Source organism: Schistocerca cancellata, chromosome 1, assembly GCF_023864275.1.
Source record: "Schistocerca cancellata isolate TAMUIC-IGC-003103 chromosome 1, iqSchCanc2.1, whole genome shotgun sequence".
In the NCBI taxonomy this organism is placed as follows: domain Eukaryota; kingdom Metazoa; phylum Arthropoda; class Insecta; order Orthoptera; family Acrididae; genus Schistocerca; species Schistocerca cancellata.
Genome location: NC_064626.1, coordinates 311,281,789 through 311,306,931, shown reverse-complemented (window position 1 = coordinate 311,306,931; position 25,143 = coordinate 311,281,789). Strand labels below are relative to the sequence as shown.

General features: G+C 42.2%; 1 non-coding gene across 1 annotated transcript; it reads right to left on the bottom strand.

The window, feature by feature from the left end:
* Nucleotides 1–24,148: 24,148 nt before the first annotated feature.
* Trnak-uuu (transfer RNA lysine (anticodon UUU)) lies at nt 24,149–24,221 on the bottom strand. The gene has a single exon. It is a non-coding gene; the product is annotated as a tRNA-Lys (tRNA).
* Between the last annotated feature and the right edge of the window lie 922 nt (nt 24,222–25,143).

Genomic DNA, 25,143 nt, shown 5'->3' with positions numbered 1-25,143 from the left:
GGGGGTTAACTTGGTATCTTAAAGAAAAAACAGGTCAGTCTCCGGGCGAAGCTATATGTCTCGAACGTCTCAGAGGTAAATGAAACAGGTGAATAATTAGAATACAAGAATTTGTTTGTGACAAAAAGAAAAACTTTAGGTATATTGTTGAGCTTTGTGTTGAGTTCTCGTGCTTCTGCCGCTGTGCCCAATGTTCCCTCGCCTAAAGAGAGATATCATTTGACTAGTTGCGAACGGAAGGGAACGTCTGATGGGGTACTTGTGTAGTGAAATTAGCCGCGCGTCCATTCAATGCTGGCTGCTGATTGCCTCTCGAGAAAGTTTCACGGGGAGTTGATCAGCAACTGCCTAGCGTCCGAGCAGCTGCGAGCACTGAGTTTGCAGCTGCAGAATCCCAGTTCTGTCGTACCTCTTTCGGGCTAAGAGTGCTACTAATTTGCCCTGGAAAATTGGGCCTCGTTTCTGCGGCAATCGGCTTTGATTTTATTAATGGTTGTCTCAATTTGTTATCACAATAAGGAGACGGCATCAGCGCAGCTGATTTATTTATTAGATTTTAAATATCGTACAGGACAATTGTGATTTGGTGAGTAGCATCAATGACAATTTATATAAAGGTTGACACATCTAACCACTGTATGATATTCAGGGTTTCTGGTTTCACGTGAACGTTCCTCATATTTCACAAACGGTTCATGAATTCGAGAAAAGGTTTTCGAAAAATGACTGTCCACAAATTGATCTCTGTGCTAGACCAATCGGACTGCTATTCCTGATGTGTGCAATTCTCTTCCTAAGCTCCCAGTCGATACGAAAATATCAGGCCTGAGTTCTTGCACGATCCTCCTAAAGAGCTTTATCTCACCTGACTAGGAATACACACCCTAGGGCTGATAAAATAATGCTGCGCGTGTGTCCTCAAAGTCTATCGTGGTGGCATGTCTGAAAGTACTCTTCTCGATTACATTCCGCGTCATTTCGAAGAAAACAGTCGACCTTTCGAAGACTACCTCCGCTATTGTTCTCAAGAGTAAAAAACCATTGACTACCAGGGTTGGTGTAATTTTCTACTTATTGGGCACGACTGCAGCTTCTGGAACCACTAAGTGACGGCCGAAGTGACGCGAGCGAGAAAGACAAGTTGCGCATCTCGCAGCAGCTCCGTCCCGAGGGGGGACTATGGCCCACGAGAAATATATTAACTACGGTTATTAGCTATTAACTAAAGTCATGAACGATGGCGGTCGAGTCAGGGCTATTCTGCACACCTACATCACATATGCTCCAACAGCCAATGAACGTTCAGTATGTTCTGAGCGCTCTGCTGTGAATATCGTAGCCAATGGGAGCATTAAACGTGATCGTAGCGAGTTGTTTACCGAATTTCGATTCCATTGGTTGCGAGTTGTCATTACTTATTGTGTTAGTAAGTGATAAATTCTGCCTAAGTAAACGAGAGACATAATCTGCAGGATATAAGCTTTCTTCAAGTGGAAAGCAGACGCATTCGCGAACCCCAACTGTCACTTGGAGTCGTCAACAATGTAATCCCCATCCGTGCCACTACACGCGCTAACCACCATTCTTCGTGGATCGGACTATAGTCTCCTTGTTCGCCATACTTCACGAACGCTCAGCTCCGTGCAGGGCCCAAGGGGAATCAGTATGTCAATGAAGAGGTACTCACTGAAGGTCTTAACTTTGTCGTGTGCTATTGAGAGCTTGCAAGCATTTAAAGGCTCAGTTGAGAATTACGAGGATCACTCCAAAAGAAATGCACACTATTTTTTTAAATCCATCTTTTATTCTACATATCTGAAAGTTTTGCAGTGTGTAGATACGTCCTTTAGGAACAATATTTTCATTTCTCCACGTAATTTCCACCCCTCTCTCCCATTTTGGAACCAGCGCCTGTATACACACACGGTAAAATTCTGGACCAACCTGTTGGAGCCACTGTTCGGCAGAGTGCACAAGGGAGTCATCATCTTCAACCCTTGTTCCACGAAGAGAGTCTTTCGGTTTCCCAAAGAGATGATAGTCACATGGAGCCAGGTCAGGACTGTAAGGCGGGTGTTTCAGTGTTGTCCATCCGAGTTTTGTGATCGCTTCCATGGTTTTTTGACTGACATGTGGCCGTGAATTGTCGTGCAACAGCAAAACATCCTGCTTTTGCCGATGTGGCCGAGCCGGCCGCGGTGGTCTCGCGGTTAAGGCGCTCAGTCCGGAACCGCGGGACTGCTACGGTCGCAGGTTCGAATCCTGCCTCGGGCATGGATGTGTGTGGATGTCCTTAGGTTAGTTAGGTTTAAGTAGTTCTAAGTTCTAGGGGACTGATGACCACAGTAGTTAAGTCCCATAGTGCTCAGAGCCATTTTGAACCGATGTGGCCGAACACGACTCAATCGAGCTTGAAGTTTCTTCAGTGTCGTCACATATGCTTCAGAATTTATGGTGATTCCACTTGGCATGATGTCCACAAGCAAGAGTCCTTCGGAATAGAAAAACACCGTAGCTATAACTTTTCCAGCAGAAGGTGTGGTTTCGAATTTTTTTTTTTTTTCCTTGGGTGAAATTACATGATGCCACTCCATTGATTGCCGCTTCGTCTCTAGTGAAAAATGATGGAGCCATGTTTCATCACTTGTCACAATTCTTCCAAGTAATTCAGCTCCACCATTCTCGAACTGTTCCAAAAGTTCGCAGCATATCGTTTTTCTTGTTTCTTTGTGAGCCACTGTCGACATCCTGAGAACCCACTTGGAAGAAACCTTTTTTAACGCTAACACTTTCAGTACTCTGCAAACACTTCCTTCCCCTATCCCAACGTAGCGTGACAATTCGTTCACTGTGATACGTCTGTCAGCAGTCACCAATTCGTTAACTCTCTGCACATTGTTTGGAGTGTGTGCAGTACGAGGCCTGCCGCTGCGAGGACAATCCTCAATATTGCCGTGCTCGCTTTCATCACGTAACCTGCTTGCCCACCGACTAACTATACTGCGATCGACAGCAGTATCTCCATACACCTTTTTCAGCCTCTTGTGGATGTTTCCCTCTGTCTCGTTGTCACAGCACAGGAATTCTATGACAGCACGTTGCTTCTGACGAACGTCAAGGGTAGCAGCCATCTTGAAGACATGCTGTGACGGCGCCACTCACGGGAACAGGTTGAACTAAGTTTGAAAACAAGAGGGAAGGATGTATCTACACACTGTAAAACTTTCACACATGCAGAATGAAAACTGTATTTTTACAAAAATAGTGTGCATTTCTTTTGGGGTGACCCTCGTATTAACCTCGCCTGAGAGAGGCTGCTGGCACTCGTAAGACCTGGAGTGTAGCGTGATGTGACTTACGTGCCGCGGCCTGTCTTTTTCGTCGACCTCGTGATGTCAGGCAATGCGCGAGGCGGCGCCACGTTAGAAACTGACTGCCTCTCCCACCCCCTAAGAAGCGTCAAGCCTCTGTCTTTGCATTCGCTCGGTATCCAAACCCGTCCCCAACCCTACTTAAAGTGCACGCCTAGTCTGTAAAAACTGCTGTTTATTCTAATCTCTGTGCCTTCTTTAGTACGGGATTCCAGTATAAAGACACATGAGCCATAAAATGTATTTTACGGCCGTTTTCCACACAATGCTGAACTTTGGCCGACTTCTCCAGCTTCCTTTGTTTATTATATCGTTTGTTCTCTGTGTAACTGCCTCCAGTTGTTCGACCTACGTAGATGCTGCAGCATTCCTACGGACACCATACACACTGGGCACCCGAAGAGCTATGTCGTCTTAACAAGGCGCAGCATATCTAGTATCTTGGGGGTCGGCTGGAAAACTGGTCTCAGTTCATATCTCTGGCGCACACGCCCTTAGCTGGCAGCTCGTCACTCAACAGTGTGGCAGGAATTGGCCTCTTCTGTTGGTTCACAAGGCGTCCGTCGTCAGTGGCATTAAATAGTTTGCAGTGTCCCCCTTACCGTAACCGTTCTCTCTGAACATGCGTCTCAAATGCTGCAATTCAGACTGTAGGTAGTCGTCGTCAGAAATACTCTTTGCTCTGTGCACGAACAAAGACAGCTTCATAGGTTCGTCACAACCGAGCATTACCTGGGGAACGGGCATAAAATACAGTTTGAAACGAGAAGAGCCTTGGCTCATGCTTCAACATACTAGGAATCCGCTGTAAAAGAGGCGGTCGAGATTAGAATAAACGGCAACAATTTTAACAAACGCTAGAGGTACCCACACAGTAGGGGGTGGGGGCGAGCTTCGGATATCGAAATAAAGACGGTGCTTGACTTGAGCTGCGCAGTTCTTCTTCCGCGATAGCTGATTGGTTCTAGATGCTGCAATCGTCCCACATAAGCTGAAAACCGTATCAGCCCCAGCAGTCTTCCTTACTCCTGACAACGCTGGCCGGCCGTTGTGACCGAGCGGTTCTATGCGCTTCAGTCCGGAACCGCGCTGCTGCTACGGTCGTAGGTTCGAATCCTGCCTCGGGCATGGATGTCTGTGGTGTCCTTAGGTTAGTTAGGTTTAAGAAGTTCTAAGTCTAGGTGACTGATGACCTCAGGTGTTAAGTTCCAGCCGGCCGCAGTGGCCGAGCGGTTCTAGGCGCTTCAGTCTGGAACCGCGCGACCGCTACGGTCGCAGGTTCGAATCCTGCCTCGGGCGTGGATGTGTGTGATGTCCTTAGGTTAGTTAGGTTTAAGTTGTTCTAAGTTCTAGGGGACTGATGATCACAGAAGTTAAGTCCCATAGTGCTCAGAGCCATTTGAACCATTTTTTTATTAAGTCCCATAGTGATTAGAGCCATTTTTGAACAACGATGGCGGAGATAGCCATCGGAGAAGCTCGGGAGCTTTCTTCGAAATGACGCGGCTTTTAAACCGAGAAGAGTATTATTCATTCGCCGACCAAGTCAAATTAATAGTGAAGAAAGATAAGTTTAGCGAGTGCACAAATAAACTTTAATTTTTAAAAATGTGATGCTAGTTCAAATAGCCTTAGTCGACACTGTCTACTTATAAGAATGAAGGACAATCTTTATTCATTCTGTCTGTCCCTCATTGACGAATGATGGCCTTACTGCTCAAACGTAAATCAGTGGTTCAAATCAAATAAAATTAAATTACTTTACTCATTCAATCAGTTTTAGTAATTACAAATGTGTGCAAGAAAATTCATCAAATTCAGTCATCAGATGCGATGATGTGTATGTCCTACGTCCAAATGTACCTTAACGAAGCGAAATTGTAACTTCTTGGGTTTCTTGCTGTGTTCTAAACTGAACTGGTTTCCTGTTCTTAACTTTCGTGTATGTCTGTATTGAAAATGAACCTGAACAATGCAAGTGGTGTGGCCATATGAAGAAAGAGTCACCAAATACAACTGAAACTGTATAACTGTATTTTCTACCAAAAATGGTTAAAAAGTGTAAAACTGTATTCTAAATAACTTATTCTGTGAAACTCTGCATTCTGCAGTGCAGTGAACACTGCTACAATGCTTGACGTCACAGTAATTAACTTTGAGTTCCACCACAGAAAACTAACACAATAAAAGTGCTACATAAAACTACAAAACGAATTTTGAAAGAATAACTATCCAAAACGTTAAACAAAACACACGACAATGCAACACTGCACTGTAAGAACAAGACTTTCTGAATAAGAAATGAGATCTGGACTGCACTTTACCTAAGCTGAATCTGATATTACGTGTGCCGTTCCGTAAGTAATCCACCCCCTTTTTTTGTCGGCTAATTTCGGTTAAAAAGTGCCGAATTTGTTGTGTGACATTGTGGAATATTTCCGCTTCAGCCCCTACAGTTTCATGAAGTTTTTATAGGTGGCGGCGCTATACGTACCCTTCAAAGTGACGTCTATAATGGAGGTGCGGTCCAAACAGAGAGCTGTTACTGAGTTTCTTTAGGCGGAAAACCTGACCATTGCAGCCATTCATAGGTGCTTGTAGAATCTCTACGGAGACCTGAGTAAACAAAAGCACGGTAAGTCGTTGGGGGAGGCGTCTGCCATCATTGCAAGCAGGTCGGGCAAACCTGTCCGATCTCCCGCGTGCCGGCTTGGCGGGCCGCACACAGCTGTGACTGCTGCAGTGTTGGGACGTCGGACACGCTCATTGGAGAAGGTCGACAGATCACAATGAAACACCTCACTGCTCAACTCGTCGACTCTGTTCGTACTGCTGACACGCCAGCTAGGGTACTCAATTGACTATTACCCACCCTACAGTGAGGATCTCGCACCTTTCGACTTCCATCTGTTCTGCCCAATGAAGGACACGCTCAGCGCGAAGGAGTACGTGGATGGTGGGAAGGTTATTCAGGCAGCAAGACGATTGGTACGACGCCGAAAAATAGAGTGGCACAATGCAGGCATACAGGCCCTTCCAGGAAGGTGGCGTAAGGCCGTCGCATTAAACGGAGATGAAGTTACAAAATAGTGTTTTATAGCCAAAAGAGTGAGGAATAATGTAGTGTATTCGAATCGTGAATAAAACCAACCTGATTTCAGAGAAAAATGTCCATTACTTATTGAACGCCCCTCGTAATTTTGAAATGCGGTGCTTACTGATGAATCATCCCACTGTGTCCTGACTGTAATGTTAATCTGGCCTAACACATTTTCATGGCTTAGCGTGAGGTAACGGAAACTCAGCACTGCTCGAAGGTGGTGAAAACAAAACGTACAGTACAGCAGCAGAACAGCTAAAGAAAAGAAAGCCTTGCGCAAGCGCAATGCGAGGACGTGCAGCTATGCTAAGCACATTGCGCTTTTCTGAATGACTGTGTTCCGCTCAGTGCAATGAGGCAACAGATATTTACAAACAAAATTTTCGTGAGGAGACGGAGTTAGGAACTCGACTCATTGAATGATTGGACGTGACTAGGATTCAAAAACTGTATTGAAACTCTTGACTCCTTAACAATTACAACCATCATTACAAAAATTACTTTTTATAAAAAAAATTATCACTCTGCCACAAATAAATTAGTAGACTGGAGAAGGCGTGCCACATCTCTGAGTGAAAGGTACGTGAACATACAACTTTGCTTGATCTCGTCTCGACAATCAAACTAACTGACCTGAATCAATGAAGAGGAAATTGCCAACTATTTGTCCTACTCAAACTCATGATAAATTACTTGCGAGCGAGCAATGCGGCGACAAAATTACCTGCAAAATCTTCACACTTCTCAGAGCAATCTTTACAAAAGCATATTTCTGAAATTCACTTCCTCTGCATTTTTATCTCTCTGCTCTGCTAGCTACTTCCAGACCACTCAGTATCGTAACCAACACCCGACTCTCTCACTTCTCACTGAATGCTGATAACAACGACAATGTTGCATACAAACAAAGATCATATTTCTTGAGAATCTCTGTGACGTAACATATCGATTACTGAAGGCCTAGCGGAGAAATATGCAGAATGATACACGTAATAAAATAGAGCTCACGTCATTATCATCGAAAAACAAAAATTAAGCTAATACCTTAGAAAGGCTATCACCAAAAAGTGTCCAGCTAATTTATAAGGCCTTCTGCTGTGCACAATGGTCATTTAATAACAGTCTGTCATCAAAGTGATCTTAAATATTTCTAAGTTCCGACAAAAACATCGAAACACACTTGCAACATTTTAGAGTAGCGCGAACACTCCTGCCGAGAAACGACTACGCTGATGAGCCAAAGCACTGTGCTATCGTTCTTAATAGCGAGTTGGTCCACATTTTGTATGTAATACTACAGCAGTTCTGCGTGGCATGAATCGGTAAAGCCCTTGGCAGGTTTCCAGACGTAAGTGCAGCCAAGCGCCTTCGCAATTGTCACGCTATACGTAAATTACAAGCCGGTGATTTGTAGGTGCGGAGCGGGCACCCAATAGCGTACCAGACGTGTTCCACTGGCTTCAGATAACACGAATTTGGTGGTCAAGACATGAACGTGAGTACACTGTCGTGCTCCTCAGATCGCTGAAGCATGATTTTGCCGTTGTGACACAGACAGTTACCCTACTGGAAGACATCGAACATGAAGGAACTAAGGTTGTTTGCAATAATGTTCACGTATTCCATAGCTGTTATGGCTCCTTCTATTACTACCACATGTTTCATGGAGGCCGAGGTGAATGTCTGGCGTAGCGTTAATGATGGCCCCAACGGCCTGTGTCTGTGGGCGGAACGTGTTTCGAGCAAAACTTTTTCCACTTCTTAGCAGGGTTGGTAGAACAACCAGTATGTATGATACGAAGAAACAAGCAGTTTTGGTTGCAGCGCAGATTTCTTCTTTCTTGTGGTTGTTTCCCAATGCTGCGTTATTTAGGTATCTTTGGATTGCCCTACGGACAAAATTTCATAATAGCAGCGTGACCTCATTTACTGAGATGTGAGATTCAATTAGCAAGAAAATATTTAACAACTTATTGATATCTGGTAGCGAGGGTACATGGGATACCGCGCGTAAGATATCCCTTGTCAATGCTTTAAAAACACTGCGCGGTGTCCTATGAAACAAAATGAAACAGAGTATGGTGCAAAGGTATTTTTAGAAAAATATATAACCTGCTTTGTCCCTAAATTGACAACTTATACTGGAAATAAGAAGGAAGCAGCAGATTACCTTATGATGGCATGTGGTGCAGTCCAATGCAAACCAAACGGGATCAGGCCTACAGTACAGCTTTTACATCATAAAGATGCCGGAAGTGTCGTGCATATTCTGGTTGCATACGTAAGACTGGATACGAAAACTTAAAGGGGCCCTGAGACTAGAGTACGCAGCTCTCGGCAGAAGGCACGTCTTTGAGCTACGGTGATGTTTGTTGCATCCTGCCTACTCGTCGAAGATGGGGTGTCTAGGAAACTTGCTTCTCGGATCGCTAGACAATAATTCAAGCAAATCGCAGTAATGAGTTTTTATTACAGAAAATAAATGACAATACCTAACTTTGGGAAATACAGATGTGTCGCAGACAGAGGACGACTGTCAAAATAAGATATCTCATCAGTATAGACAATGCTACAAAGTAGAAGCAAAATGACTAGTCTTGATGCTATTCTTGAACTCGCCGTTGTAGAACTCGCAGAACTGGGACGGTGCCAGGTGGGGCGGCGCTTATGTCCTCTTCGTGTAGAGGGCGCTGCCGTCGCATTGTCGTCCTGGAGAGTGGTCGGTCAGTGTGCAATTGGCTGACGTCGTCTCACAGCCCTCTGTGCTCTAAGTTCCTATTTGGCTTGCCGGCGCTTGAGTTTATGCTGGGACAATGTTTAGCTGCTAAATCTTGTCAAATTCAAATGGTTCAAATGGCTCTAAGCACTATGGGACTTGACGTCTGAGGTCATCAGTCCCCTAGACTTAGAACTACTTAAACTTAACTAACCTAAGGACATCACACACATCCATGCCCAAGGCAGGATTCAACATGCGACTGTAGCAGCAGCGCGGTTCCGGACTGAAGCGCCTAGAACCGCTCTCCCACAGCGGCCGGCTAAATCTTGTCGTAACAACAACCTATGACAGTTATTATAGATGACTGGGGTTCTAAAAATTGCTGATAAAATGCTTACATCAATAGCCAGAACAATCAGGGTGAATGACAATTAAAAACTAAAGTAATTTTTGAGAATATTTCTCTTGGAAAACAGCGGTTTTTTTAGTACTTAAAAATGAACATGAACAGTCATAATATCAAGAAACTTCTGTTTTTATTTTTTTATGACCTTATCGTTTTCAGTTTGTTTTAGGCCATCTTCGGATCTCACACTGAAATACGTACCTTTAATAGAATTAGAGGGATGTCGTAATAGATCAAATACCTCTTACATAACAAATAATGAAAGAAGAAATTATACCCATGATGGTGGCTGTGAACGGAGCAGGCGCTACTACTACACGAACGCTAACTGCTAAGGAGACCAATGCAGCTGTTGCTTAAATACGCAATGCTCCTTCTGCTGTACACCGAATTACAACAGCGATAGCCAGTCAGGCATACAGGACGTCAGGCGGTTGTTGCAATAAAGTATATACAAAATGGCCACACGAAAGCTAATAACAGACGAAAAAATAGATGCTTTATATTACATAAAGTAACTACGATAACCAGCAGTACGCCACACGAAAGCTAATAACAGCCGAAAAAATAAATGCCTTATATTTTATAAAGTAACAACTATAACCAGCAGTACGTCAATCTGTGATAAAAATACATATAAAAGAGGTAATGAATCTCAATTTATTGTGAAAACATCGATAACCATCCATCTGTGCAATGCCATTCGTCCATCCCATCCTTTGCCGCCATCTGCTCCTTGTGCCATTGATCTTCCACAGCATTAACGTCTTTTCCGTTTTCTCATGACGTGCCCAAAGTAAGTCAGTATGAGACGACATGATTCGGTGAAAAGATGTTAATGTTGGGGAAGATCGAAGGCTCAATGAAAGCAACGCTTTAACGTCAGCTGCAATTCTAGCAACGTAAGTGAAACTTAAAGAAGCATTTAACTGTTTACAACTGCTATCAAATGGCGGCTCGATTCAAATATGGCCTTACTTCTTCTTAAGTCGGTAGTGTGACCACAGACAAAAATTTCTAGAAAGTAGGGTAAACCCGTGATACGGGAGAGATGGCCAACGCCTGTAATTCTTCCAAAACCCGCTGTACAGCGCTGCTGGTCAACTGGTAGTTAGTTTAGTAAAGTGATTGTTGCCGCTCCAGATGACTGTTAATTTCAACTAAAAGTAAGTAATTTTCACGTTTTTATTTTTCCATATACCATGAAATTATGTAGTATGTCATAACCTTTCGATTTAAACATAACTTACACTGCGAGTGCGACGGAAACTTTAGTTTTAGAGTTGTTTAGGTCTAACTGCATACCGGTAGTAGGTTTTGTTTGAGTTTGCGTTCACCATGTCACGCTATGGCCGTCTCTCACGGCTGAAAGGGAGGAAAAGTCATAACCAGCATCGGGATAGCTGCCCATCCCATAAACGTGTTATATATTAAAGTTTGATGCCATCGTTACATTTTTACAGATGCCAAATAAATGCATTCGAAAGGCCGGCTCTTGTAGGGGGTCGTGGGAAGAAGACCTTAAAAATGCTGTTGATAAAGTAAACAACGACGGTTATTCTGAGAGAAAAGGTTCCACGAAGTTTAATATTTCCAGGAATATTCTTGAGAGAAAATTAAAGACTAACTGTGATTCCAAAATTCCAGTGGGTCCTAGTTCTTGTTTGGGTTCAGCTAATGAATTACGACTTGCCCTCCACATAAAAAAATCCAGGCCAACGTTTTCCCTTAACGAGGGACTGTATACGAGGTCTAGCTGTGTAGCTTGGCCTAGAACATAAATTTAATAACGAAAAAGGAAAATCAGGTTATGATTGGATACAACTGTTCTTATCTCGACATTTAGATCTAAGTGTGCGATAATCAAAAGGCGTATCTTTGGCCAGAGTCCAGGGAATGAATTGTGATGAAGTCAAGGAACGTTTCAACTTACTTTCAACTCTAATGGAAGGAAATTATTTGCTCAATCAACCGGGAAGTACATTTAACATGGATAAGACAGGCCTTCAGTTAAAAAGCTGACGAGCTGCTGTTGTAGCTGAAAAGTTCCTGTGATTGCTTCGTCATAAAAAGGAGACACTATTACAGTACATGCATGCTACAATGCTGAAGGGATGTTTCTTCCTCCTTATGTTGTCATGAAGGGAGCAAATGAAAAAAAAAAAAATGGATGGCAACATGTCACCGGGAAGTGAAGTTGTCATATCAAAGAAATCTGCCTACGGGTATGCTGAAATATTTTTTGTATGGCTAAGGGATCATTTTGTGTCCCGCAAATCCCTTAGTACCGTTGATTTTGGATGACCGTACTTCAGACTACGGCTCGTACAGATGTCTGAGTTTGCTGAGAGGAATGGTATCATTTTAATGTGCCTCTCCAGCCATACCATCCATTGTCTTCATTCGCTGGACCGATCTGTCTTCAAAGCTTTAAAGCTTCATTTTTACAGTGCCATTGAAAAATGGCAAAGGGATCACCCACATCGGAAGCTAGGAAGGTTACAATCTGGCGAGCTGTTACAATACAGATGGGACAAAGATACAACACCAGGGAGCACCGTCCCTGGATTCTAAGCAACGGGAATTTACCCGTTTATTCCCGATGCGGTTCCAGATTACACTCTTAGAAGTGATCAAAATAGACTTACAGTAGATGAAAACACCAACGTACCTGTCCAAACACTCCACGAAAGAACCTCGTCACCCTTGCCACGTTTCTCTATTAAAGCAGGCATCGTCGAGTCATCTAGGCAGAAATCAATGAAAGAGCTCTGTTACCCAAGCCGCAATCCACTACTAGATCCACCGACTCTGCTTCAGCAGACAAATGTGGCCCTGCAAGAAGAGCATCCTCACCCCTACCAGGTCCTTCTGCAAGACCAGACAATAGGCCTATTTGGCTTGTGATTTCAAATGAAACGAACCAAGTTGCCCCTACAAAAATTCTGAACAATATTTCACCTATGCCAGCTAGACCCGAACCTCAAACAAACACACGCAGGCCTAGAAAACTTAAAGCTACGTACTTGACATCAAAGGAAAATTTAAAAAGTAAAAATTGAAACTTGATGCAAAAGGAAATAAACTAGGCCTAGTGGAAAAAAACTAGCGAGAAAGGCTCGGATTAGGAAGGTTAAAGGTATTTCAGGCGGTACATACTCTATAATATTACTGATATTTTAAAAAATTATATAACTTTTTAATCACGTCTGCTGGTGGCAAAGCTTCTGAAATGGTAAAATTGCGCATAGAAAAATTTTGCTTGCTTAATAGTGAATTTGCATTCCGCCATGCAGCATGAGATTCCCAACAGACCGACGAGAACGTTGACTGAGGCATTCTTTAGTGACCGATCTCAAAATTACACAGTTTGCGTAATTATATTGCCCGGATACTGATAGAAAAGATCGGTAACAGAGATGTCAGGATCGCTACCATAAAATCTTGATAAAGCAAATGCCGATTGAACACTAATAACTTCCGGCTGTGACCCCCAAACAACTCGTCTGCAAATCTCCTTCGCTGTAGCCTGAAAAAGTTCTAAAATGCAACATAATAAACTGAGATGTGGCATTAATGGAACAGGGAAGAAGGTTTCTTGATTCACATACGGCCGTTATCATTATATTAACGAAATTACTTCAACAGTTACAAATACGAGAGCGACACTTTCATTTTAGGTGACAGCAATCAAAAATAAGCGAGAGTCCGAGCGGTCTAGGGCGCTGCAGTCATGGACTGTGCGGCTGGTCCCGGCGGAGGTTCGAGTCGTCCTTCGAGCATGGGTGTATGTGTTTGTCCTTAGGATAATTTAGGTTAAGTAGGGGTAAGCTTAGGGACTGATTACCTTAGCAGTTAAGTCCCATAAGATTACACACACATTTTTTTTAAGCGAGAGAGAGAGAGAGAAGGAGCACAGCTCCTACTTTTATACAGTCAAAACAAATTATGGCGACTGTCTTCAACTTGCTTTACAGAACGTCTTTTATCGAGTTTCGATATATAAACATTTCTCTGGAATAGTCTATATATGAACCTTCCGCCGGCGGTTCGAGTCCTCCCTCGCGCATGGGTTTCTGTGGTGTTCTTCAAATGGTTCAAACGGCTCTAAGCACTATCGGACTTAACATCTGAGGCCATTAGTCCCCTAGACTTAGAACTACTTAAGCCTAACTAACATAAAGACATCATACATATTCATGCTCGAGGCAGGATTCGAACCTGCGACTGAAGCGCCTAGAACCGCTCGGTCACAACAGCCGGCGTGCTGTTCTTAGCATAAGTGAGTTAGTTTAAGTAGTGTGTAAGTCTAGGGAACGGTGACCTCAGCAGTTTGGTCCCTTAGGAATTCACGCACATTTGAACATTTTATGTTAAATTATGAGCTTCTCTCCTTACTTCACAGATTAATTTACATAGAAGCAATTTATTCTTAAACGTTTGGGGCATATTTTATTAATTACTCAAAAAAAGCTACATTTCATTGTCCTCTTGACCACTTGTTTCTTATTTTGTCTCTATAAATGCAGAAGAAGCGTTCAACTGTGGTAAGATTAGTAAACATTGGTTGCATAGGAGTAAACAAACACCATATTCCAGTAGAATCATAACAAAATACACTGTCCACTTGGCAGTTCATTTTAAAGAAAATGTTCGGTACAAATACTTTACTCTTCACTGTCTTTATGTTTCTTAATCTCTTTTTTGTCCTTTGTCTTTTTATTAATTTTTTTCTGTAAGTATCGCCAGACTTGTCCGCAACCACTAAACACGCGCGAGGCCTCCGATCATCAGAACACTTTCTCAGTTGGGACACTGTTGGGAAGGAGGTGAACCGATAGGCTCGCCCGGTGACCTCTGGCGGCGATTCAAGGAAACCCGCTGCCCAGCTGGACGGCTATCGGAGCTGGAACGCATGCGAACGGTTCTGGCGGTTGGCCACGACCCCACTCCTGTATGCCTCATACACGTGACGATCGACTGCGGTTGTTGATACGTGAGAATCGAAGCAAAGCTGTATCAGATATACAAAAATTAGTTACATATCGGAGAGTTGTCCTAGGAAGAAGTTTGATTAGTACAACAGAGTTCACTTTCACTACCGGCTTTCAGTGCACAGGTAATGTTCTTGCGATCCAGGTCTAGCTATGGGGAATATTAGTTCTCACTACTTTGTAGTTGGTACCCTTGTCTACAGATAGTGGCCTACATTCAAAGTGAGTCGAGTTGTTTGCTGGGTTCGTCAACAAACAATACTTGTATATGCGTTTCAGTGTTCATCACAGGCGTTTGAAGCACGTCTCTGCCGAGTCACTGCTTAGAGTTTGCGTTTAAAAAAAAATCACTCATTGTGTAATTGTAAAATTTGTGTGCGGTGACAATTAATCACGCTTTCACACGGTGTTTGTTTATTGACTAGGTGGTTTTTCGCTAGTCCATTACCTCACCAGAGAAATAATACTTTTTATAAGTTCATTAAATCACTTTTGTGTGCGGATACATGTGTCAACGTGCGTGTACACATCGAAGACAAGTCATGTGCACCTAACTTCTCACTGCGTTGGCTGGCCTGCAGTTCAGAACGGTGAGTTTGACTAAGGCTATAAACTGTTCACTCGACCTAACACGTATTTACTTTATACGTTTGTGATTAACAACGTCACTCACTCGGGTGTCCTATTGCGAACATTGTCCACCAGTTCACGACGCAATCTTCACTTACAAAAACATTCACAAATAAATGAGTCCCTCTTTCTTACCCACGCAAGTCTGTTTGTTCCCTGGATCGCATGTACTCCTTATACAAACTAATTAACATAGTTTTTACGTTGGTCTTTCTTACGAGTGGCGTACTTTATATGAGTAAAATGTCCCTCGTGTATTTTTGGTGTGTTAGCTGTGCCTGTTGCAATGCATTGCTCGTGGTCCGATGTTCACAAAATCCTTTACTTCCCTCGTTTTGTGGTTCACGGATTGAGTGCCATTAATGAGATTATCCTCATGGTACCATGTATCCATGAAGTAATCCTACTCAGCTTAAGGGTCGGCAAAGAGCAAAGCACGAACAAAATCCAAGCAACATAGACGGCGATCACGAAAATAACACGCGCGTCCGAATTCACATGTGGGAAAAATATTGACTCCTGCTCCGCAGAAACTCACTTAACGCATGGTCCCACATCATGTAATATATAATGGATCATGCTGATCAAATTGTGTCGGTATACCTTTAAATAGCAACTGTTGTTCCAAAATATAATTCATATCAACTCATATGAAATAGATAAGTAAGAGATTAGCATACACATAAATATTTACATTCAAAATAAAATATCAGTCCAATAGCACCTTGTTCTGGCTTTTGCTTGACTTGTCAATTTGAAACGCTATTTTTCGTGCTGCTTACATATTAATATTTGTAATCTGAATATAGTTATTGCATCGCCTCTACATCGTCCTTTCAATAAGTGATCAATTCAGTTTTGTGTCACTCTATATAGCACAAGTGTGACGGGAGAATGCACTCTGTTTACATACAGTTCATTATCAGGTTTGGCTTAGTGTGTATTATACATTTATGTCATATAAGTCAAACCTGAAAAAAAATGTTTACTGCAATGTAACTATTCACATTGAATATTACTATCTCTTGCTATATATACACCTAATTGCAAGTAATAATTCACTTGTTTATGTTTGTACTAGGCAACAAATTACAAAAACGTAACTGTAGTTCTCATTTGGCTTTTGTACATCACTTTCACTTATCCAATAATTTAAATGATGTATACAGAAATAGCTTCCAGTATAAACTAGTGTCAAACTTCTAAAGTTCATAAAACTAATGCTTAAAATAATCTTTACACTGACAAAACACTCAGTCCCCATTTTCGTATTTCACAGTCCTAGTACTGTAGTGAAACACTTTCCCGTTATTTAGAGTCACTTTTGACAATATAAACATGCTTTTATGAAAATACACAGCTAAACTTACTAACTACTACTAATATTTATATCCATTACCTTTGATACTATGATAGTACACATTGTTCATTTCACAGTAAGAGAGGTTCCGTGTAAAACTTCAAAATGTGTATACATTCACAATACAGTTCTTACCGGAACAATTATTTTGTTGATAGATCGGACTTCAAGAACAAGGCGCACCCCTCCTCTTCCTCTGCCCATAGCTAAAGAAGGGCTACTGTATGGCGAAAGGGAAGGCTCTATAATACGCCACTGTATCATTTTCTGGAGCTCCTGTTTGTCAACCTCCCTTTTGGACCATGGGACGGAATACGTTGCTTTGCACTACGTTTTATGCGGTACGATTTTCATTGGGTAAACATAAACCTTAATCACACCAGGCTTTGATGAAAATAGATGGACATATTTCTCCTGTAACATACATACTTCCGTTTTCTGTTCGTCCGATAAGATTTTCGCGTCATTGTATCTGCAGCGTATGAACGAAGAATCTGTTTCGTTTTGCCGACTGTTCTTTAGTTCAGGTGCAATCTTCGTGTACTGTGAATGGTCTTGCATCCGCAGCACTTGCATACTTTGGCTCAGTCTGCTGTGTTGCGCTTTTGTCTTTATCAGATTCAAAACAAATTTCTAAGTTTACATGGCATATTCCATGTAGGAGGTCGATCTCTACGTCCCGTTCATGTATGAATTCCTTGCATACGAGTCAGGACACGGTTCAAATTTTCACAAGAAACGTGCATTGACCCGCTCCGTTCTCGAATTCTACACCTATCCGTGCCTGTAACGTAACAGTCTGGCCTCTTGGCACCAACAGCACCAGATACCACGCATCTAGCATTTACCAACTAACGTGTCAGGACTGCAAATCAGTTTATATAGGACAGACAAGCAGAAACTTTAGTACCAGGTACACAAACACAGAAGGGCATTAAAAAGTAACAGCTGTCATTCCATATTTGCTGAACACCTTATGGGCAAAAAACATAGCCCAACAGACATCAACACTGATTTTAAAATTCTTAGATGCAGCAACAGCCCCCGACAAACCTAATAATTGAAGAAAATGATCGAATACAAATAGCTATACACTCCTGGAAATGGAAAAAAGAACACATTGACACCGGTGTGTCAGACCCACCATACTTGCTCCGGACACTGCGAGAGGGCTGTACAAGCAATGATCACACGCACGGCACAGCGGACACACCAGGAACTGTGGTGTTGGCCGTCGAATGGCGCTAGCTGCGCAGCATTTGTGCACCGCCGCCGTCAGTGTCAGCCAGTTTGCCGTGGCATACGGAGCTCCATCGCAGTCTTCAACACTGGTAGCATGCCGCGACAGCGTGGACGTGAACCGTACGTGCAGTTGACGGACTTTGAGCGAGGGCGTATAGTGGGCATGCGGGAGGCCGGGTGGACGTACCACCGAATTGCTCAACACGTGGGGCGTGAGGTCTCCACAGTACATCGATGTTGTCGCCAGTGGTCGGCGGAAGGTGGACGTGCCCGTCGACCTGGGACCGGATCGCAGCGACGCACGGATGCACGCCAAGACCGTAGGATCCTACGCAGTGCCGTAGGGGACCGCACCGCCACTTCCCAGCAAATTAGGGACACTGTTGCTCCTGGGGTATCGGCGAGGACCATTCGCAACCGTCTCCATGCAGCTGGGCTACGGTCCCGCACACCGTTAGGCCGTCTTCCGCACACGCCCCAACATTGTGCAGCCCGCCTCCAGTGGTGTCGCGACAGGCGTGAATGGAGGGACGAATGGAGACGTGTCGTCTTCAGCGATGAGAGTCGCTTCTGCCTTGGTGCCAATGATGGTCGTATGCGTGTTTGGCGCCGTGCAGGTGAGCGCCACAATCAGGACTGCATACGACCGAGGCACACAGGGCCAACACCCGGCATCATGGTGTGGGGAGCGATCTCCTACACTGGCCGTACACCACTGGTGATCGTCGAGGGGACACTGAATAGTGCACGGTACATCCAAACCGTCATCGAACCCATCGTTCTACCATTCCTAGACCGGCAAGGGAACTTGCTGTTCCAACAGGACAATGCACGTCCGCATGTATCCCGTGCCACCCAACGTGCTCTAGAAGGTGTAAGTCAACTACCCTGGTCAGCAAGATCTCCGGATCTGTCCCCCATTGAGCATGTTTGGGACTGGATGAAGCGTCGTCTCACGCGGTCTGCAGGTCCAGCACGAACGCTGGTCCAACTGAGGCGCCAGGTGGAAATGGCATGGCAAGCCATTCCACAGGACTACATCCAGCATCTCTACGATCGTCTCCATGGGAGAATAGCAGCCTGCATTGCTGCGAAAGGTGGATATACACTGTACTAGTGCCGACATTGTGCATGCTCTGTTGCCTGTGTCTATGTGCCTGTGGTTCTGTCAGTGTGATCATGTGATGTATCTGACCCCAGGAATGTGTCAATAAAGTTTCCCCTTCCTGGGACAATGAATTCACGGTGTTCTTATTTCAATTTCCAGGAGTGTAGTTGAAGGAAAGCTAGTAATAAATTAATACACAGCTCTCTGCAATGGAACTCTGTTCACTGCTCTCAAAGAATTATTAGATATTACCAACCTATAGAACTCCCCCCCCCCCCCCAAACACACACACACCTACCCCTGAGAAATCCAAAACAATCGCCAATGACATCTTCAACTGTTCCACTGGCCACCATCTCGTTTTCACACATGGAGGTAAAAATAAGAGGAGTTGTCATGACGTCACAAACTTGAAGCCGACCCAAGTCAAGATCCGCTATGTTAGCTACCCCTAAACATTCGCTTCTGGTAGTTTGATTCCGTGTAGTCATGAAGTGTTTTGTAAAAAAAATGCCGGCTTGCGTCGCTTACTGGTGTACTAATCGTTCTGATTGTAGTCTAAAGTTTAAACAAATCCCATTTCATTCGTAAGTGGACTTATTTAAGCGCTATTTTCTTATATATACTTGAAATTCTGATGCGCTGTAAAGTTCTACAGTATGGTTTTATTTCTGTGATTTGACTTTAGATTTCCTATCAGTCCAATGCGAAGAACTCTCTGGAGGTGAGCAATATACTTGGTTTTCATTCTTTGGTTATTCCCAAGTAACTGAAAAGTCCTGGCATGAAATATCCTGGAAATGGGGACTAATGTTTTAAAATGCGATAATTTAATATAAATGTAATGTAACTACATGTAGTTAATTAAATCTTCAGGAAAATGTGTGGAACACCTATTACAGTGGTTAAATTATGAGTACTTAAAGGGTTACATATTTGTTAAAGCAAAGTTCCCTATCTATGCCCAGGCTATTTAGATCATTGCATTAATCCCTGTGTTGTCGTGTTACCCCGTAAATTGCTGTTATTTGACACACTGAATGTCACTTGGTAGGTACAATTTAAAAACAAAGTAGATGTGTGAACTACAATGGGCCTGACAATCTTAAATTCTGTTCTTTTCCTTCGTAATTTAACAAACCTTTCACTTTGTTGACGTGACAGCTGGCTTGTTTACATCATCCCTGCATACATCTATGGGACATCGAAGGAAATAAGGCAAGTTTCTTGCAAACTTCAACATTTAAAATTTGCATTTGACTTGAAAATGCAACGAGTACAAATCGGTGCCTCTAAACTATCAATCATTGCTTTTGGAGTTCTGGCTTTATCAATTATCGACACAGACACAATGAAAGTGAATAGAAATGGATTACGAAAGCACGCTTTTCATAGCACATACTTCTCTTCTAGGTTATTCGAAGTGTATAAACAAAAAGGAATTACAGTACTGAGGCCAGAAGCTTCATATTTTGGTGTCGTATTACTGTATCGAATGCGCATTTAAGACCAGAAAAACGTTTGAAGTTGCGTTCCTCATGCTGTGTTGTTCACTAAAACATTGTAACATTTACTATATAAAATAAATATCGTGTGCACACGACAGAAATAACGAACAAGAAGGAATTGTAAACACTCGTCTGCTAATGTTTTGGGGGATCCAAGATGGCGGCAGGGCCCGCCCACTGGCTTCAAAACAACGTACAGCGTAAGTCTATAGCGCCATCTCCCCTTATTCTACCTCCATGTTTTCACACCTTCAGCTGTTCCACTGCCCGCCATCTTGTTATTACAGCTTGTAAACAGTGACAACTCAAAACCAGAACTTAAAATGAAGAAGATGAAAAAAGAAACTGTAAGTAAAACATAATATAAATAGATACACACACACACACACACACACACACACCCTTTCACATAAATTATTGATCTCAGGCATAGCCGTAACAGTTTAGAAATCGTAATTTCTGCGTAAATATTTTGTCTACATTAAGTTGTATATAGTTGCAAGTGACAAACTGTAAAGAAAAACAGACACTGTAAAAACGTAATACAGCAGGAAAACCACACCATGTGGTGAGAAGGTATGAATACACAATTTTGTGTGTTCTTCAAAAATCTGTAATTACGATTTAGAAACAAATATTTTTATGTATTTAAACAGTAAAGAACATCCATTATGTTTAACAGCCATAATAATAAAAAAAACCTGATGATGCTGCAACTGCAGTGAAACCTGTCTGGGACAAAAAACAAAATCATGTTTTGCTGAAAAAAAAAATGTTATTGTTAAAGTAAACACAGACAAAAGAGCTTAAACATCAAGATGAATTGTTGAGGGAAGTTTTGTCTCGCGTTTGCAGTTCATGGACAGTGAGCAAAAACACGGCAGAGTTGTGTGATTTGCGCATGCTCATTTGCCGTGTCGTCAGCTGTGTGTCTTCGTCTGCTGTCAATGGCAGCTCACGAGTCGTCAACAGATCCAACAGTTCAGTTTCGTTTAGAAATTGAAATGAGGAAATCTCTAGGAATCTTCTGATATCGCTTATGAAGACAGATGTAAAAGGGAAGATTTGTTTAAAGAAGTTTCGGATGACATTGCTGTACCGCTTGTGGAGTGTAAAAGGAAATGGACATTATGACAACACAGTGCAATCGTGAGCATTGTAAAATGGTCAAAACTAAACGTGCGTCTGGGACAATTGACATCTACGTTGCGAAATGGATATTTTACGAGCATATGAAGTATTTGGAAGGCGTGAACAAGCCAGGTAAAAAAAGATTTATAATCGTAAGTAAAACTTCATTCACTAGCTTAACTGAAACTGTAAGACTTTTCATCGAAATTTTGCAATTACAACTGTATTTTCACGGGAACGTCACTTCTCTTCTCATATCATGTTGTCAAAATCTGATACAAAGTAGTTTGCGAATTAATGGCTTCATTGTTAATGACTAAACCTATCTGTAAGGGTTTTGTTCGGAAGTTTTTTTATTATATTTGTCTTTTCACTATTTATTTATTCATATTCCTCTCGCCATTTCACTTTACCAACATCCGATACAAAGTAGATAGCAAATTCATCTCATACATTTTTTGCGGTTTTTCCTACATTGCCTTTCTTTCTCTGAAGATATATATTTTGCAGAGGCATCCTCCAATTGCCATCCAAAACTCTGTCTGTTTCTGGATCTTCCACATCAAAAGTGCCAGGTAGTGAGTAAACTGTGGTACTTTCTTTATTTCTTCTAAGAAAACTGTGCAAAGACACAGTTACAGAAGTCACTAATCTTGCTTTTTTAGGACATAAGCGCATAGTTTGTTCTAAAAAAAGACACCGGAAAACTGCTTACAAAATTCCAAAAAAATTCTTCACCACTCTTCTAGCGCGAGATATTAGGCAATTAAACATTTTTCCTGCGCCCTTCTCTTGCCATCCTGCGTATGGTTTCAGCATGTACTCTGAAAGAGCAAAAGCATCATCTCCTGCCATAACAAATGGCAAAATTTCACAGTCAGAATCCATTTCCATTGCTTTTGTCTAACAAAAAATAAAAAGCAGACCGTATGTTTACAAGAGTTTGAAACTGTTGTCAACATTTGTCAACAGTTATAAGTTTCACAAATATACAACAGTTGTATGTTTTTGTTTGTTGGAGTTGGTTTTCGGTGTGAAAGTACCTTAAGGATCGTTTGGCAACTTTAGGCGTTTTGAGTTACGGGACTGCTGTAAAAAAAAAGAAAATAAAAAAAAGTTAAACCTTCTATTTCGGCACTTCATAAATGGTTGCGTTTTTTTTTTATTGCCTATGGAATGAAAATGAACTGTTAATAAAGAGCATTGTTTTTGCTGTCTCATTGTTTATCCTATTACGGTAACACACAGATGTGTGTGGTTAATACTGCAGATTACTGTTAAGACGAGATTCCTTGTATCCCTAAAGAGAGCTACATAATTTGTAGCTAATTAACTTTTATGTGCACCATTTGTCGTGAACAGGGGTGCTAAATTATTGTGAGCAATACCAACGGGGGCGGATGGCGGGTTACTTTATGCCTACCTTTTATAAACATTATAATATAATGTATAATTTAATCCAAAAATTTAAGTGTTCAGTTTTTACAATGAATGTCTCATGTGGTGTCACAGCCAGACACCACACTTGGTAGGTGGTAACCTTTAAATCGGCCGCGGTCCGTTAGTATACGTCGGACCCGCGTGTCGACACTATCAGTGATGCAGACCGAGCGCCGCCACTCGGCAGGTCTAGAGAGACTTCCTAGCACTCGCCCCAGTTGTACAACCGACTTTGCTAGCGATGGTTCACTGACAAAATACGCTCTCATTTGCCGAGACGATAGTTAGCATAGCCTTCAGCTACGTCATTTGCTACGATTTAGCAAGGCGCCATTACTATTGATGCTGTAAAACATGTACCGTCAAGAGCGACGTTCACCATTTACGGATTAAAGTTAAGTATTCCACAGCTACGTCCTTTTTTGCTAGTCTGATTTCCTTGACATGTTCCAGACCTCATGCCAGCCTGCGTGAGCTAAAACGCGTGCCTTTCGGCTTCCTCTCAAAACCGGTGTTGGCTCTCCTGCCAACCCACATCTTATTCAACTAATAACAGCACTGCTGTAATACAAGATATCTAATTTCTCTATGTGCATAGCAACAATGGTCCTACCAGTGAGCATGATTCATTTTTCTTTGCTTTGAAGCAGAACTTGAGTGCAAAAGGAAGCACATTGAGGTGTGATGTCATTTGGATAGTAGTGAAAGCTGGTCAAAAGCAGAAAAGTACAACAAAAGTAGATTCCGAAGAAAGTGATGAATCATCTTTCTCAGGAACTATGTTATGTAAACTACTCGAATGTTATCTTCAATATTTTCAGTACTTTTGAATTGTACTAAAGTTCTCTGAAGGAGATCTTTAACAACTTTTACTACTAATTTAAGTAGGCGTTGCTGAAGATAAGACGAAACAAACTTAAATGACAGAATAAGAGAAAAAATGTATTTTTGTGAGAGCAGTTTTCAGGGTGGGCAAATGGATAAACCCAATCACGCTGTGCAGTTCTCGGAGTAAAATTGGTAGGATTAGGCCTGTAGCTCATACAGTACAAGCGATAATAGCGCAATACAAATTAATAAATCGGAATATGGATGGTTCAAATTTGTAATTACGAGCGATATTTACAGATAAAAATATTCGCCCGAACAGGGACTTGAACCCTGGACCCTTAGGTTAAAAGCCTAATGCTCTACCGACTGAGCTATCCGGGCTACATGTTGAAGGGTTCCAGAATTATGTATATATCTACTATTTCCCACGTTTTATTTTCACCACAGTACATTTCCACTCAGTTTTAAGCGTAAGTGGATCAATCTGCAGTTTTTACACACGGAGAGAGAGACGTTAGAGCGTAGTCGCTGACTGTCGAAACCAGTTTCGGACCGCAAAGAACTCGCTACCAGTAGTAGTGTCACACAAAGCTTACAGGGATGGCCTTGTCCTCTCTTTGAACCAGTAAGCTAGTTGAACCATGTGCTTTGTCTTCGACGGCGAAGCGCTACGCTCTGAAGCGTCATTGTCTTCGTTTTGTTACGAACTTCCTGTTCCAGTCTACTACGCGTTTCACTTCCATAATATATAAACAATTCTCATGTAAACAAGAGTTCGATTTTTAAAGATGAGCGAAAAGTTCTGAACCACCTGCTACTTTACAGAGTGCGTAGTGGAAGCTATTCACTCGTTATTCTCATACCGGTGTATATCTTGTAAATGCATGTTACTGATTCTCCTGCAAATAAGCGCCAGATAAAAAAAAAAAAACTGTGCACACTAAAGCAGTTCAAAATGTAAGAAGTATCATAGCTCCAACATTGAGAATTTATTGCAGGACATATTAATAACACAAACATGCACTAAAATGTTTTCTTCTCTTCTTAAATGCTAACGCCTTACTTCATGTAAATCCGATTCCATGGCTAATAATGCACATAATTTTATCACGAACTACGTCGCTTGAAACCGTAAATGTTAAAAATGGTTTCACTGAAAGGTGTTGTTTGCTTATTCATTTATGAATCGTTTCGACAACATGAGGTATCAGGTTTCTGCTGGATATCATCGAAGAAGATAACCGTTCACGTTGCCAAAATATCGTGCAAGAAAGACGCTAATATGCGACGGAATACCCAGCAT